The sequence below is a fragment of the Acinonyx jubatus genome, chromosome C2 (genome assembly GCF_027475565.1).
Source record: "Acinonyx jubatus isolate Ajub_Pintada_27869175 chromosome C2, VMU_Ajub_asm_v1.0, whole genome shotgun sequence".
Classification (NCBI taxonomy): Eukaryota; Metazoa; Chordata; class Mammalia; order Carnivora; family Felidae; genus Acinonyx; species Acinonyx jubatus.
In genome coordinates, this window is record NC_069384.1 from 60,461,963 (window position 1) to 60,478,507 (window position 16,545).

The window sequence follows — 16,545 nt, forward strand, 5'->3', positions numbered from 1 at the left end:
TCTAATAAGGGCACTAATTAGACATATACAGTAAAAAAAAACAAAAAAAAAACCTATATTACTAGCCAAAACAAGAAGAGTTTTTAAAGAAGAGTCTTAATGATAGAATAAATAGTGTTATGGGAGGTCAGAAAACTACTGTTTATAGCTTGAGGGATGCAGGGGTAGGAAATCAGGAAAATTTTAATGGCAGAAGTAACTTTTGAGATGGTCTTTGAAGGATGTGTTAAGAGAAATTACCACCTTTCCACACATAAAACCATATATGAAATACACTTGATATTTTTGCCATTTACTCAAAGACAGGTACCACTTTTCTGTATATGTGCTCACCATTAATCTAAGCAAATAATAGCCAATAAAAATGTTAAAAGAAATGAATCTTTTATAGTGAAATAAAGTTGAGTTAAACATCAAAATGTGTTAGGACAACATGCCAATAATAAAGGTTAGACAATTCCATCTGAATCTCTCTAAAGAGAGATTTCTATAAATCCAGTTAACCCAGATGTGATATAAGGTATTCTAGCCCTAGGTACTTATTTAAAATTTGCCGTGACCCCCCAATATGGTAGAAGCATGAAGCCCTTTATAATATTTCACTGGATTTGCAGGGGCTTGTGTTTTCTTAAGTTCCTATACCCAGATACTCATTTCCTTTTATGTTTTCTCTTTTGCCCCAAGCCATTGATTTCAATGGGAAAGTCACAGCAGAGCCATGAGTTTCCACCAAAACCTCATTCACATAACGAAAATATAATGGACTTGGCTAAAGATTGTGATATTGGGATAGGAAAGTAGAGAGAGTAGAAAAGAAGAAATCTGCTAACTGGTGAGGGGCTGGCCCAGGACAGGCAAACTGAACAAGGGAATAGAAGAGAACCCAGAAATAGACTCATGCTCATGCATAAATGACAATTTGATAGTATTATATATCATCAACACAAATTACTGGGAGAATAGAGACTATTCAATAAATGGTGTTAGGAAGATAGGGAATAAAGGATATTGAATCTCTAGTTTACATAAGATATAAAAAAAATCTGGGGCGCCTGGGTGGTTCAATCTGTTAAACATCCAACTTCAGCCCAGGTCATGATCTCACCATTCAGACCAAGCCCCGTGTTGGGCTCTGTGCCGACAGCTTAGAGCCTGGAGCCTGTTTCAGATTCAGTGTCTCCCTCCCTCTCTGCCCTTCCCCCATTTGCGCACTCTCTCTCAAAAGTAAATAAACATTAAAAAAAAATTTTAAGCATAAAAAAAATCAATTTCATTTTCAGTCCTAATAGGACTAGATTATGTGTTTGACCTGCAAATGGGAGGTGGGCACTATAATTGATGGTTCTGTCTGAATTACATGACTGGATTCTGGGAGGAACAGTCCCCAACAGGAGCACAGGATAAACAACAACCATACAGCATAGCACAAAGCTCAGAGATCTCCTGAAGTCCTTAGACCCTGTTGTGCCTGAGACCAACTATATCCTTGTCATTCTTAATTATCACAAGTAAATGATTTTCTTTTAATTGGTTAAGGTGGTTTGAATTGGGTTTGTGTCACTTGCAATTTTACATTTGTAAGTCTTAAAGTCCATTGGTAATTTTACAGTTTATTTACATAGATCACACGAAGTTTCATCATTGCCACCGAAAATGTTTTATAGTTGTTGCCCACAATTGTACACAGGGACGTTTTTTCATTACTTATATGTAGGAAAACTACTTGTGTTTATATATTGACTTTATACTCAAGACATCTTAGCAAAAACTTTACTTAACACTCATCATTTGATTTCTCTTGATTTTATGTTAAAATTCATATCATCTCCTAACAGTGGTGATTCTTCTCTCTTTTCAGTGTTTGTGATGTATGGTTTCTTTCTTGTTTTGTTTTGTTTTGTTTTGTTGACCAGACTGATGGCAAAATGTTGAACAATAGTCATGGTACAGTGCATCTTTGTCTTCTTTCTGAATATTTGATGTTGCACCTTTAAATATGTTTCTTGCTGAAAGTTCTGTTAAAGCAGTTGCCATATATTCATAGTTTGCAAAGTGTTGTATCTTGAAAATCATGAATAAGTATTGAATTTTATCAAATATCTTTTCTAAGTGTACAAAATAATCATTATTATTTTCCCTTTATTCTGTCAATGCATTGAATTACAATGACAGATTTACTGATATCGACCCATTCTTCCATTCCCAAATTATTTTTTTAATTTTATTACTATTTAAAGAATAATGTATTTAATTTATTGATATTTTTATCTGGGAATTTGAAAAATTCAGAGATTGATATTTATAAGTAGGATGAACCTTGTTCAGTCTTTATCTAATTTTGAGATTTTTATTGGGATACTCTCCTAGAATTAGTAGGGAAAATTATGTCTTTTACCATGCTTATGGTTTTTATTCTTTTTTTTAAGTATAGATTTTTGTTTTTGTTTTTGTCTTAAATTTATTTATTTTGAGAGAGGGAGAGCAAGCAGGAAAGGGGCAAAGAGAGCAGGAAAGAGAATCCCAAGCAGGTTCCACACTGTTAGCACAGAACCTGACACAGGGCTTGAACCCACAAACTGTGAGATCATGACCTGAGCTGAAGTCAAGAGCCAGAGGCTTAACATACTGAGCCACCAAGGCACCCCTAAAAGGGTAGACCCCATCTATCTTCTCAGTTCTATAGTTGTGGACACTATACCTATCTACCTCCTCCTGATTCATTTTGATAATTTAAATTTTCTTAGAAAGGTATTCCTTTCTCAAATTTAGGTGTTTTTTTTTTTTCAAATTTCCATATTTACTTTTTAATTTACATAGTGTTATTTTATTTTTTAACCACTTGTCTTTTTTAAGTGGCCATAACTGGTGTCTTTGACAGCACCACATTTATTTCTTTGTGAGCAGATGATATTATTTATGTATTTATTTATTTATATAATTGTGTTTGCAGTTTAATTTTTTTAGCTGCAGGCATCTGAATCATCTTCCTACATCTGAGGAATTTTAGAATTTTGGACCTTATCTATCACTGTGTAACGAACTATTCCAAAACTAAGTGGCTCAAAACAACCACTGTTTTCTTTGCTCCCTATTATATGAGTTAGCAATTTGGGCTAGGTTCAGTTGAGTGGCCCTTCTACTGGACTTCCTATTGTTTGGGACTTCACTCCAGATCACAGAAATGTCAAAAGCCCCACTTGTTTCCCCTTTACATTACTAGAGTCACCCTGTGTATGGCAGGCCTTACTCTCTGTACATGCACAGATGCAACAGATACTTCCCAGGAAAAAGTAGCTGGCAAATTCAGTTTACCCAAGAGAAACTCTTCTCCCTCTGGTATTTTGGTTTCTCAATTCTTCTTTGTATCCACAGGTCTCTGGTTTTCTTAAAAATACAGTTGGGTAATGTATGTAATTTTTTTTTTTTCCTAGTTCAAGTGGGAGTTATGGCCTGTTACTATCTTCTGCATCTTGCCTGGAGGCAGACATTTAATATTTAAGTTTTAATTTCAGATATTTTTCAGTTGTAGAATTTCCACTTGATTCCTTTTGATGAAGTCATATCTATGCTGAAATTCTCCAGCTTTTCCTCTTATTCCAACATATTAAACTTATTTAGAACATACTTATTTAAGTAAAACTCCCACACCTGTAGGCTTGTTTCTGTTGTCTTTCTCTTGGTTTGAGTCATTCATTCGTGTTTTTTTAGTATGTCATATAATTATTTACTGAATGCTGTTATTGTGATGAACAATTATGAAGATTAAGTTTTCTTCTGGGAGGCAGAAGAGTGTAGGCAGATCACTTTGATCCTGATGCAGGCTGGTGTTAGTGTTTATTTAGGAATGTCCCTTTGAGACAGGTTTATTTCCATAGGCAGAGCCTTTCTAGGGTCTCAAATGAAAGCCTTGGTATTTACCGGTTCTATTTTAGCAGTCTCTGAACTCCATCCTCTGTCCTGAAGCAAGAAATTTCTGCTCAGCTGTAGCCTTACAGCTGCTGTTTTCTGGTGGATTTCTTGAAGTTACTCTCTGCATATATAGCTTAAAGTCCACAAGCTTCTCAAGATAAATCACCTGCATAATTTTGGCCTTACTTGGCTCAATCCTTCCTCTCTGAAATTTGCCCTTCGAGTTTTAACCACTTTGGCAGAGTTAAACCCTGTCCCATCATGCCTGGAGCTCTCTACTCAGACTCTATTCCCCACTTTGTGAACTAGCAAATGGCTCGGGGAAAAGGCCAGACTGACTTTCAACTTCACCTTGTTGTGCTTCTCTTCTCTCAGGAATCATAGCCCTTCAAACCCTGTCTGCATCGATTGTCTTCAAGTATTTTATATATTTATAATTTATTCAGCTTTTATAGTTGTTTCTGGCACAGAATTAGTCTACTAAAAGTTACTCTATCATAACTGGAACCCCTGTGAATAATATATATCACTTTACCATGTTGGACACATAAAACCAGTTTACCTATCCTTTAATATTCAAATTAAATATTTGTAATCATCATCTAATAGAGTAAAGATGTCCTTCATTCCAATTCAGGATATCCCAGTGATAAGTCTAAAATTCTCAGAGATGCTTACTAAGTTATGACAGTCATTCATGCTTTCGTATCACGACCAAAACATCTGATTTACTCACTAGAAAAGGTTTCCATTGATTCTGTTGCTACCATCCAGTGTTGCTTTCAAAACTGACAGATCTCTCTCTAAGATAGAGTGCCTAACACATATGTCACTACAGCTGGTCCCACTTTGGTTTCTTAAGGGTCAGGCATGGTGTGGAAACCTCTTTCCCTATGTTAGTATCATTTATGGACCCATGAGCCTAGACTTCAAACCTTATAGTGATTTTGTTATAGAGATCTTAAAAAAAAAAAAAAATTAGAGATAGTTTACTCTTGGCATCCATGCGGTGGATGGCTTCATCCCCATGCTGGGCCAGAATAAGCCCTTTCCTCCAAACTTTGTGTTCTAATCCTCAGGTAAGGATGGAATTATTTCCTTCATTGTCCTAAGACTTGCTGTAATTTCTGTCACTAGATAAATCAATAAATCACATTTTTACTTGGGAAAAATTTACAATAATGTCAAAAAATAATCTCTTAAATATTATTTACCCAGTAAAGTTCTTCCTCTCTAAGGTTCCATTGTTCAGTGAATGCCTCAATGTTGACGTGTGGACCATTTCAGTGTTAAAGAATGTCCATAGATGTGGTATACATTAGAAAGCTACTAGAGATATGTTAGTTTCCTTTTGCTGTTGTAACAAATTATCATAAGCCTAGTGACTTAAAAAACATAAATTTATTATCTTACACTTCTGGACATCAGAAGTCCAAAATCAATCTCAGTGTGTCAAAATCAAGGTTGTCACAGGCCTTGATCCTTCTGGAGGTTCTAGGAGGAAACCCATTTCCTTGTCTTTTCTAGTTTCTAGAGGCCACCTGCATCCATGGAACCATGAAGCCCCATCCTCCATCTTCAAATCCAGCAGCATAGCATTCCAATCTCTCTCTACTTCTAATATCTTCTTGTTTTAACTCTGACCCTCTTGCCTTCCTCCTATGAGGATCCTGGTGACTGTATTTGGCTACCTGGATAATACAGAATACTCTCCCCATCTCTGAGATTCTTAATCCCATCTGCAAGGTCTCCTTTGTTCTGTGACATATTCTAAGATTCTGAGGATTAGATTATGGACATCTCTGGGAGAAGGATAGATATTCATCCTATCAGAGAAGGCCTCTTAAGCACTATGATCTATATACTCTCAAAAAACCCAAGGAATATAGGGCTCTTGTTTTAGAAATGGAACCTAATAGTCTAAACATAACTTCCTAAGTCTTAACAACAATCCTTGAGTATATGTATTTTTACATAGCAATTCTATAACCCAAAGACTGAAACACTCAATTTCTATAGCTCAAGGATTTCTGGACTATTTCCTAATGTACAGACATTAGAGTGGATGAGGTGGAGATGGCAAGTAGTATTTCTCCATTGCTAAATGTTTTTTAGAGAACAGTCCTAAAAGCTATTCTTTTAAGATCTTTCAAAATCATGCAACAGTCTAGAAATAGCTCAGTTTATCAAAGATTAATTACACTCTCTCTCACAGGCTGATGGAAAATGCATTGGAGTCTAATCCAGAATCACAGCCAGAAATCTAGAGTCACAAGAATTCACAAGTCCATGAATTTCACCAAGATCCTTTTTTATGCCCCTCCTCAAATTCAGTAAGTGCGCTCTCTAAGCTATTTTATTGATTTATTGATTTATTGTCTATCTGTAATTGGCAGAAAGGAATAAAAAGACCTTTGGTGACTTGTTTTTTTTTCTTGAAAAATATGACTTTAAGACAGAAGTCACTATCTTTGTGAACCCTACAGAAAAAATGGATCATGCCTCTACATAAGGAAATACTAAAGTCATCACCTAGTAGAGAAAAGCATAAAGGAAATTAGAGATTTTTTTTTTCAAATTGTGTATCCCTAAACTATTTGTGCAGAAAACTAATCTGCTCTGTATTAAATCTCCAGAGAAGATTGGTTTAAAAGTAACTCCAGTGTTTCTTCAACATCTTAGTTAGAATTTTCATGTTTCCAAGTTTATGAAATGCACCTAAATGAATGATATTCTAAATGCCAAGGACATTTTGAGTTTCAAAACAGGATGCCTTCCTGAGAATCAGATTTAAGCAGCTATCCTCATAAAAATCTTTGGCAAGTACAGAAGCCACAGGGGGAAATGACAATAAACTTTTAAGTTTGAAGACTGGATATTTGAAAATATGATGCCTATTTTCAGCACCTTTTATAGATATACAGTAAACTTGGTTGTTTAAGAATATGCAAGTATATTATGTTTAACTTGATTTTCTTGGCCTATTTAGAGATCATAAACTCCCCCACAAGGTAAGATTTTTTCCTACTTTTTAAACAAGTCATCATGAAAAATGTTTTCCTCACCTTCTAACTTTACCATTTCCTTCAAGCCTTCATGGGCTATACACTTTGCAAATAATGTCCAAAATTGGAGACTGAGGGAGTGTCATTTTAAATGAAAAATTTTCAATGGATCCATACACATCTTTCATTATGGCTGGTAGTGACTCTGGGAGGGGGAAGGCTTGTTTTAGAGCAGAAAGATTTAAACTTGTTGAAGGATTTCACTGAAAGACTGGTATTGTTCAAAGCACATAAGAACTAAACACTTGCAATAAGTGGTTATATTCTCAGGAAATTTGGATGATTTAGATTTGGGGGACAAGCAAATGAGTGGTTCCCTGTAAATAAAAGGTCCAGGAGCATAGACTCACAACCCTTGCTGGCTCTTCTGCTTCCTGTATATCCTCAGACATTTTAGTGCTTCCCATATCAGTAGTGTAGGAGGAGTAGTACATATGCCTGAGGTAAACTTGAGTTTCTTCATAGAGGACCAGAGACCAAGGGAAAGAAAAGGAAAGACGTTTAGACCTATTTCCTGATTCTCATTGGGAACACTCTGATTTACTTTAATCTGTACACATTGGATTGTGCTTGCGTTCTTTGCATTCTCTACTACCTACCCTTCAAATTCAGAGATGATACAACATTTGAATTTAGAAGGAATGCAAAGCACAAATCTTGAAAATCAGCACATTGTTACATTGTTATTTGAATTTATATGTGATGATTTAAATATGATTTAAATATGAAAGTCTTTTTCCTGTTTTCTTTCATGGCCAAAGTTTAAACTCTAAAATTCAATTGAGAACTTCCTAATTTTGCTAAATATTGTATGCATAAATACACATTACCCTTATGCATCAGACAATCTCCTGAAAGAAGCATGTTAATTCTACTGCAGTCTAATAAGGGCCATGGTGGAGGTATGTCCTAAACCTAACATTTTTTGAATGTTTATTGCATGCTTAAGGACTATATATACAGTTAATTTTTCCATAGCTTTATGAGCTAAGTACAATTATTATCTCCATTGAAATATAGGAAGAATTGAGGCTTAGCATGTTTAAAAACATAGTGAATTTTTGGGGAATGTCAAATAGTTTACAGTGACTGACATCTAGGTTTCTGTTGAGATATCCTTTATTGTGGGATAGAATTGATTCATTAGGTTTGTTTTTCTTTTTCTTTTTTTTTTTTTTAAGTTTACTTATTTATTTTGAGAGAGAAAGAGAGACAGAGAAACAGAGAAAGAGAGAGAATCCCAAGCAGGCTGCATGCTCAGCATGGAGCCTGACTCGCAGCTCAGTCTCATGACTGTGAGATCATGACCTGAGCTGAAATCAAGAGTCAGACGCTTAACAGACTGAGGCACCCAAGCATGCTTCATGAAATATTTTTTTGATAGGCTGGTTGAAGTATCATCTCATACAGCTTCTCTCTCATCCAATCTGTATTTTAACCATTGAGCTTATGGCCTTCTAGTCTGACTCCTCTGATGTTCGTTCTGTCCATTTGTGAGAGGTGAAGGGTGCTGGGAGTAGAAAAACTCTTGGAAAGAAGGGTCCAAAATTCATGTGACAATGATAGATGCATGAGAGAATAGTCTAGAATAGGATCCTTCCCCATAAAGATAGCATCCAAAGAGGAGATTTCAAAAATAATAACTGCAGAAAGAAGAATAAAGCCATAGCAATGTCAAACCTCTTGTTTTATATTAGAAGTTTTATCCCTTAGCACTGGAGACCAGCAGAACCTTTGGCCTTGAGCCATGCAATCTTTCTTTATTCATGGTTGTTTGGAGAGAGAGAGGAAGCTTTGAGTGTCCTTTGGAGCCTGGAGTATAAAATAGATAATAATCATCCAATGGGAGCATATAGAACGAGCCCCAATCAGTATTGAAAGGATGATGTAATTTATCTAAGCCATTTTTGAACTTTTTCTGTAATTTTTAGTTAGTACTATCTCTTAAAGTAGCAAATTGGTAATTTTGCCTGAATGACAACTTAAATTAAGGTGTTCTGACCAATGGTTATATTATATTATATTCAGAACCTAGTTCTGAAAGATTATAGTATTTGTTTTATCTCTGTTTTGTTTTCACATCTAGTTCTTATGATGGCCTTTACGATGGAATAATAATTCAGTCTTGGAACCAATAAGAAACACTACTGAATTTGTCAGGAGTCCACATTTGCAAGTAGAATAAACCCAGCTCAAATCAATTTCAATAAGAAGGGATACTATATTAATTTACATATTAAGGAGGAGCCTCATTGCTGTTACCAGCACTCAGTCTCTCCAGCTGTCTTTCCTGGCTCTTCTTTTCTTCACTTTGGCTTTATTCTTGGGTGAGCCATCTCCATGTAATGGCAGATATGGTAATGAAAACTTCAGGCATACATGATCTTAAGTGCAAACTGGTTTAAATAATAAATGTACTGGATCACATGACAGATAGAAGTCCAGATGTAGTGCAGTTTTGGATGGGTTCAATCAAACTCTCTGGGATTTTCTTAGACCTTCATAGCTTTCTAGGCCTCACAGATCCATAGCTCATCAATGAGAGTAAGAGAACAAATCTTTCCCCTCAATTATTGGATAGAAATCCTGCATTTCATTCTGTGAGAACTAAGCTTAGGTCATGCCCCATCCTGGGACCAATATCTAGGGCTACAGGGATAGGAATTCTTCTGATTGGCTTATACTACTCAAGACCCACCTCTGGACAGTGGGTAACAGTCCTACTCAAGACAAATGCTGCTGTGTAACAGGTGACAAGTGAGATTGATACTGGGGAAGGCAATACCCACAGGACAGAATGAATAGTTCTTCATTATTCCAGCAAAAGTGTTGAAGGAGTTTCCCATTGGAGAGTTCCATTGGCTCAGGCTCATCTAGGCCCCACTTGACTGAAGAGAGTGAATGGGTCTTCATAGGCAGAAAAGAATTTTGAGAGCAGTCCAAACAATAGCTGTGTAGTATAAAATACTTCCAAATCACATCTCCACTTGCTCCATTTTAACTTCCTTGCTCCATTTTAACTTCTAAATAGAAGTTAGTCTTGTCTACTGCCATAGACACACAGACTAGAAAAATAACATTTTAAAATTCTTGAGTACTAACAGCTGAATTTTTATTTAGAGTATGAAAAGATTAGGTAATATTTTCCAGTGGGAGGGGGAAATTGAGATTTATAGCAATAGCATTTCTTACACAGAAAGAAACAATGTCTGTTTTTCTGGAAACAAAAGCTGGAAGAGAATAAATCATGTTTTAGGAAAAATTGGTAGAAAATGACAGTTTCTCCCAATCCTTTCATAAAATGCTAGAATTAGCACGGTTTTCAAAGGGCAGAAATGCAATGGTGGCTGATATAGGGACTTAATTCTAATGAAACAACACAGAGAATAGTCTCTGCTTTTAGGAAGAACATTTGTGTTTTTTTTCTTTTTCTTTTTTAATTACAAAAACATAGTACACGCAATTTGATCCTGAATATATTTTAAAAATACATGATTTCTTTTCTTGCATCTTTATTGAGTATATTAAAAGGTAAAGCTTTAAAATTTTGTGAAAGTTTCAGATTCAAGTATAGACTTCCAGGGAAGGATCAAAGTTATGAGATGTAATTTAAGAATATTGCTAAATAAAATCCTTCCAAGGTAACCTGCCTTTGATTTATCTTTTCTATTAAAGATTAATAGTTTGAAATGTCATAACATCACAGACTTGAGGAAAACTAAAGCCTCGTAGAGTTACTGTGTAAACTTATATATAATGAGCCTCTGGTGTGCTGTCAGAATGCAGTGTGGAGATGGAGGCTGAGAGATAATACCCCACCCCCTACTTCTATTCCCCAAGGTGGGTGTGGCTAACTGTGGGGAGTGCAAACAGCTGGCAATATAGTTACCTGGTACTTTTCTGGCTTGCCATCATTTCTCATTCTTCTTCTTCGTAGTATTTTTTTCACCTCCAGATATGGTTTGTATTTATGCAAGGAACCAAGGGGTGAAAAGTTTTGCCAGCAGATCATTTGGTGCTATGAATACACACTAGTAGTTTAAGGAAGTTGCTGGCTGTTTCTCTGTCTCTAGTGTAAGTAAATTAAATGCAGAAGAAAATAATAGATTCTATAAACTGTTCTGTTCTTTCTGCTGTCTGGGAAGAAGTCTTATAGGACATCCTACATATGAAAGAAAGAATTCAGCTGTCATTATTAAAAATAGCATGTAACAGATACATTTAGAATAATTTTTAAGTTGGCTTTAGGAAGATTATTGGGATTGGATGTCACTCGAATTTAATATGTTCTTTCTGGGGGTTTCAGTGTGTCTGAAGACTGGGCTAGCTCCTTTGGGAAGATACATAATGTCTCCGCCTTCAAAGAACTGATAGTCTCTATAAGTGTAAAGACAGGCATGCAGTTTGCAACAAAAGACACAAGAGAGCAAATAATAAATGGCTAGTGTTTTAGTTAGTTTCATTTCCAATCATAGGGACTCACTGGGGGTGGGGGTGGGGGTGGGGGTGTCATTAGAATTCATCTAATAAGAGAGATGGGATCTCATGGAGCTGTAGGGTAAAGATCCATGCCACGGAGTCATAGAAATATAAGAGCTGGACGCTTGTCCTGGATTCAAGGCAGCTGATAGGACCCCAGCACCAATGCTCTACCATTAATGGGATATGACTACTGTCTGGGTCTATTCTTCTCTGTTTTTCTCTCTGCCCCACTCTCTTGTAGAGTTTGGGTTCAGATTCCTGAGAGAGAATCTCTTTGACTTAGCTAATTATTAGAACCTCACTTAGCCTGAGCTAATATTTTCCAGTGGGAGAGGGTAATTCTCACCCAGCCATTGGCAAAAGGATAGGTGAGCCAGCTGTTTGTTGGAGTTGAGGGGAGGAGTGATTTGTGAAGGACACAAGGGCTGCCTCTTCCACAAGGCATTGTGAGTGTGTGGCAGAGGGCAGCAAAACAACATGAAAGACGGCAGTTAAGCATATTACTAATAAATGCAGTGTGAGAACAAAGAAGGGAGTACTTAATATGGAATTCTTAGCCTAGTGAGACTTTATGGCAAATAGGGATTTGAACTGTGTCCTGAATGGTGAACAAGAATCTAGTTTGTAGAAAGTAGGGAGGAAGGGATTCTAATATAAAAGTATTGCGCTGCCTGAATAATAGCTACAAAACAGCCTTTATCTTTATCCATAGTAACTGGGACACATTTTTAATATAACTTTAAAAATTTGACTGTGAGCCCAAAAACACTTATAGCATTTAATTAGTCTGATTAAGGACTAATTTTCTAGTTGTGGAGGTGAAGCCAGGAGCAGTTTTTTTTTCCCCTCTACTAATTGAGTGGGTCTTTATACAGAGATGTGATCTCCAAGTGGAGATAAGCATACACTAGCTATATTGTCATCCTCACATGAACTAGAAGGGAGGAAAGGGGAGAATCCCCAGCAAATAGAAAGAATTTGGAAGTGCAGTTTCTTCCCACTCCAGGAGAAGTACCGAGAAATTTCCTTTGCCTCCCCATCCACTGACAGAAACTATGTTTTCCAACAAATTTGTATTTGCCTATTATGATTAGTCCAAGCACCTAGATGTGAAATATTCTGTTTATATCCCTGATGCAAAATTTTTAGGACAAGAGCCCATTTGCCCAACTAGGACCAAATGTCCACCCCAGAACAAGTCAACTGTACCTGGGATGTGGATCTCATTTTAGAAATGGAGCATCTCTCTCTTTGCAAATTTATGGTTGCAGGGTTTGATGGAGGCAATACTCAGAAAAGGAGTGCTGTGTAGACGCCACAACAATTGTTCATTTTAGTGTCCCTTTCATACCAAGGAAAGTATCAACCCTCTCTTCCCATATGGGGCTTTGTTTTGACTTTCCTTCCTTCAAAACCTGAGCTGCTGATATCCTTAGCTGAAATTCTCTAGAATTTAACACTGAAGAAAGTTTGTGAGGGAGCCTAAACTAGTTTTGGTTGCTCCTCCACATTTGTCAGAATTGTAGGATCCCCTAGGCACCATAAAGAATACAGTATACTTGTCCTTTCAAGAGATCTTTCAGGGGCCTCTGGTATAGATTAGAAACTGGGCAAGATTATGTACCTTTCCTGGGCAGTTCTTCAACAGCAGCAAGACTTCTGATAGGAGGTAAAGGAACTGTTATCTGTATAGATTTCCATTTTCTTCGTTGGTCTTTGTAAGTTGCTAGAGAGAACCATCATCTTCCTTTCTGGAGGAAAGCAACTAAACCAAACATTAAAGTCCCATGGGAATCTTCTGTTCATCAGTTTAGGGTCTACTTCCTCATACCTGCTGTGACATAAGAGTAATTATAAAAATTGCCAAAAATTATTTAGTACTTATTATGTGTCATGCACCTTCTAAGTCAGTACTCTACAAGCTATTATAGATTGGCCCAGTTCAAATCCAGCCTGCTACCTATTTTAGTAAATAAGTTTTTATTGGAACACAGCCACTCCCATTTGTTTACATATTGCCTATGGCTGCTTTTGCCCCCCAACAACCAAGCTGAGAAGTTGCAACAGAGACCCTATGGTCTACAAAGCTGAAATATTTACCATCTGGCCCTTTTCGGAAAAAGTGGCTGACCCCTGACTTAAGCACATAATGTTTATCTCTTTGAATTCTCACAATAATCCCATAAAGTAGATACTTTTTTTTTCATTGTTATTTTACAGATGGCAAAAATGAGACACAGAAAGTTTTAAAAACTTCCTCAAGGTCACACAACTAGTAACTGTTAGAGAACTAGACTTATTCCTTTCAGAATTTTGAAACATTGGTCAGATCTAATGTGCGTTTAGACCCCAATGATAATAGTTACCATTAGTAAAGTACATATATATGAGGGCTATATAGCTGCTGTTGGATTCGATGCTAATTCATAACTCAGCGATGCAAAGGTAGTGTAATCCTGGGCCTTGTAGCAAGGTAATTAGTGGGTAAAGAAAACCTTGTGGCAGTGTGATAAATTGCATTAATGACCCTAGTTCTTTACCCTTCCCTGTATCTGTGCTGTTTGCCATAAGACTTCACATTCTTCCTGCTAAAGAGGTACAATGTATTTTCTCATTCTTTGATTTTGGGTGTGGCCACATGGCTTATTTTGGCCAATGGGATGAGGCAGAAATGGTAGTATGCCAGCACTAAACCTGAGTCAAGAGGGACCTGCATTTTTCTTATCTTTGTGTGCTTCTGTCATTGCCACAGAAAGAGCAGACCTGAGCCAGACTGCTGGACCCAGGAAAAGAAAGAGGGACATGCAGAGCATAAGTTCCCTAACTGGCTCACTTCCCTTGGTCCATTCCCGATCAGTCAACCTCTGGTCAACCCACCCACTGATACATGAGCTAAATGTTGCTGAGATTTAGAGGTTCTTTGTCATACAGCAAGAGCTAACTGACACAGGCAGATTTCTTCAATGTAAGTCTGTGGATATGGTGGCTTTAACCAGAATGGTTATGAGAATGGCAGGCAGTCAAAGTGCCACAGACTTCCCTTATTTCTTCAAAATATGTCTGAGGATGTGGAAGCTTTAACCAGAGTGCAGTTGTGGGAATGGCTCCAGGTGTCCCAGATTTTCCTCCAGAGGTGGTTCCCTTAAAGCCCAAGACAAAGATATTGCAAACAACTCAAAAGACTGATTAAACAACAACAACAACAACAACAACAACAACAACAACAAAAATCTCCAATAAGGAAGAATGTGTCTTCTTGTGTGAGTACATACAATATATAGGGACCTCAATCCTTGGTACTCTAGGCTTTAAAAAGTATGGCCAATAAATCTAATGTAGTGGTTATAAAACCAGGCAGTAGAACCACAAGAGAAGGAGTGCCAGACATCTACTGGAATGGCAAATATATTGGTAGCCAAGACTTTCTCATACCTTTCCATAATGTTAAGCAATGCTCATGGAGAGCTGTAGAAAATGCAGGACAACACAGATATTTGATGAGATCAGGAAGTATAAATAGAGTTCAGGTGTGACTTGGGCAAAAATCCAGGACTCAAGAATGGGATTTCCTCTGGTGAAAGATCTTGGCTTTCTGAGGCTGGGTGGGAATTTCAACAACACTGAAGGTTGAGACTACACAGAGACTTTTCCTATCTACCACTTTTTATGGCACATGGCAAGAATGACCACAATTAGTATGTTTGAGGCATTTGTAAGCATGATAGCCACTACTGTGATTTTCCCCTCACATGCTGTTTAATACCTTTAATTGCTTTTATTTAAATAACACTTTGTTTAATAACACTTTTTGGTACTCAGTGGTTGGTGTGCCTTCAAGAAAAAGAGAAGAGTACATGTTAAGGTTCCCGACATATAGAATGAAATTTTTTCAGGCACAAAGTATGGCTGAACCCTACAGAAGTATGTGATGCTTAGAGCTATAAAGAGCAATGTACATTTTCTCTGTCTTCTATGTATTTACCCTGTTGTTGAAGAGACAAAATTCTTATGTAAAAATAATTATTAACTATGGAAAAATGCTAGCCGGCTGAGGAAATTCCTAGCAAAGTCTTTTCTATAAAATCTTTTTGGATAATATTTGGCATAATAGAAGTAAGGTTGTTACAACAGAACTTTTTTTTCTTTAAACTGGTAAATATGTTAGAAACTGTAAACTGTGTTATAGTCTAGGACAAACTGTACTATTAATTCCTTAAAAGCTTTTTAATTTATGAGTAGGCTATGGCAATCTGGTCAAATAAATGAAGACTCATGTAGACATGAGTCAGACAATCAAACATTATCATTCTTAATCTGTTATGCTTTTATGACCATACACATAATTTTATTTTAAAATGTGAAGCTTACAATGGTACAGAAAGGATTTCATCTTTAAGATGTTGATTCTGAAAAGTTTAGACTTTAAGAAACAATTCTGGCATTTATGAAACGGATAAGTTTTCTTGGTTCTCTTTCTATTGTTAATATATGTAGTAAAGTATACCACCACAGAAGTGTCTCTTCTTCAGACGTATAAATAACAACAAATACTACTATAATAACCACCTTGAAGTGAATTTTTAATTGGTTTGATGACGATAGTAGCAATTTCCAAAATATGCTAGCTCTGTTTACTCTCAATTTTATTCAGCATATGGACATAGGAAAGCATTAGCATTTTCCAATTCCAAGGACGAATGTGTTTAATGTTAAAATGACTCAGAACAGTTCTATGTTTTTCATCATAAAGTTCAAGCAAAAAATATAAATACAAAAATTCAGTTCTGCTGCTGTTATTCTCTATAAATTTGGTCAGGCTGTCAGGGATATGACCTTGTGGATCAATTATTGGGGCTTCCTTTAGCCCCAACTGTGTTCAGTTGAACACAGTATTGTTTCCACAATATTCTGAATATCCTTTCCATGGAGGCTAGAGCCACAGTGATTGGTGGAATACCTGGTAGTAAAGTATCAGACAAGCATAGGAGTTTGGGTTTGAGTCTCAGTCCACACAGCCAGCTTGCAAGAAATATAACTTTCATCTCTTATTTCTCACCTGAACTTAATTTCAACTTTCAAACTGCATTCT

The 16,545-nt window shown here is 36.6% G+C and overlaps 1 long non-coding RNA gene across 1 annotated transcript in view; it reads left to right on the forward strand.

The window, feature by feature from the left end:
• The window catches only part of LOC128315366 (uncharacterized), a 37,599-nt gene that overhangs the window by 3,528 nt on the left and 17,526 nt on the right, over positions 1-16,545 (forward strand). The window contains exon 2 of the long non-coding RNA XR_008298140.1: positions 6,125-6,242. This is a non-coding gene — a long non-coding RNA (uncharacterized LOC128315366). The remainder of the gene's footprint in view (positions 1-6,124; positions 6,243-16,545) is intronic.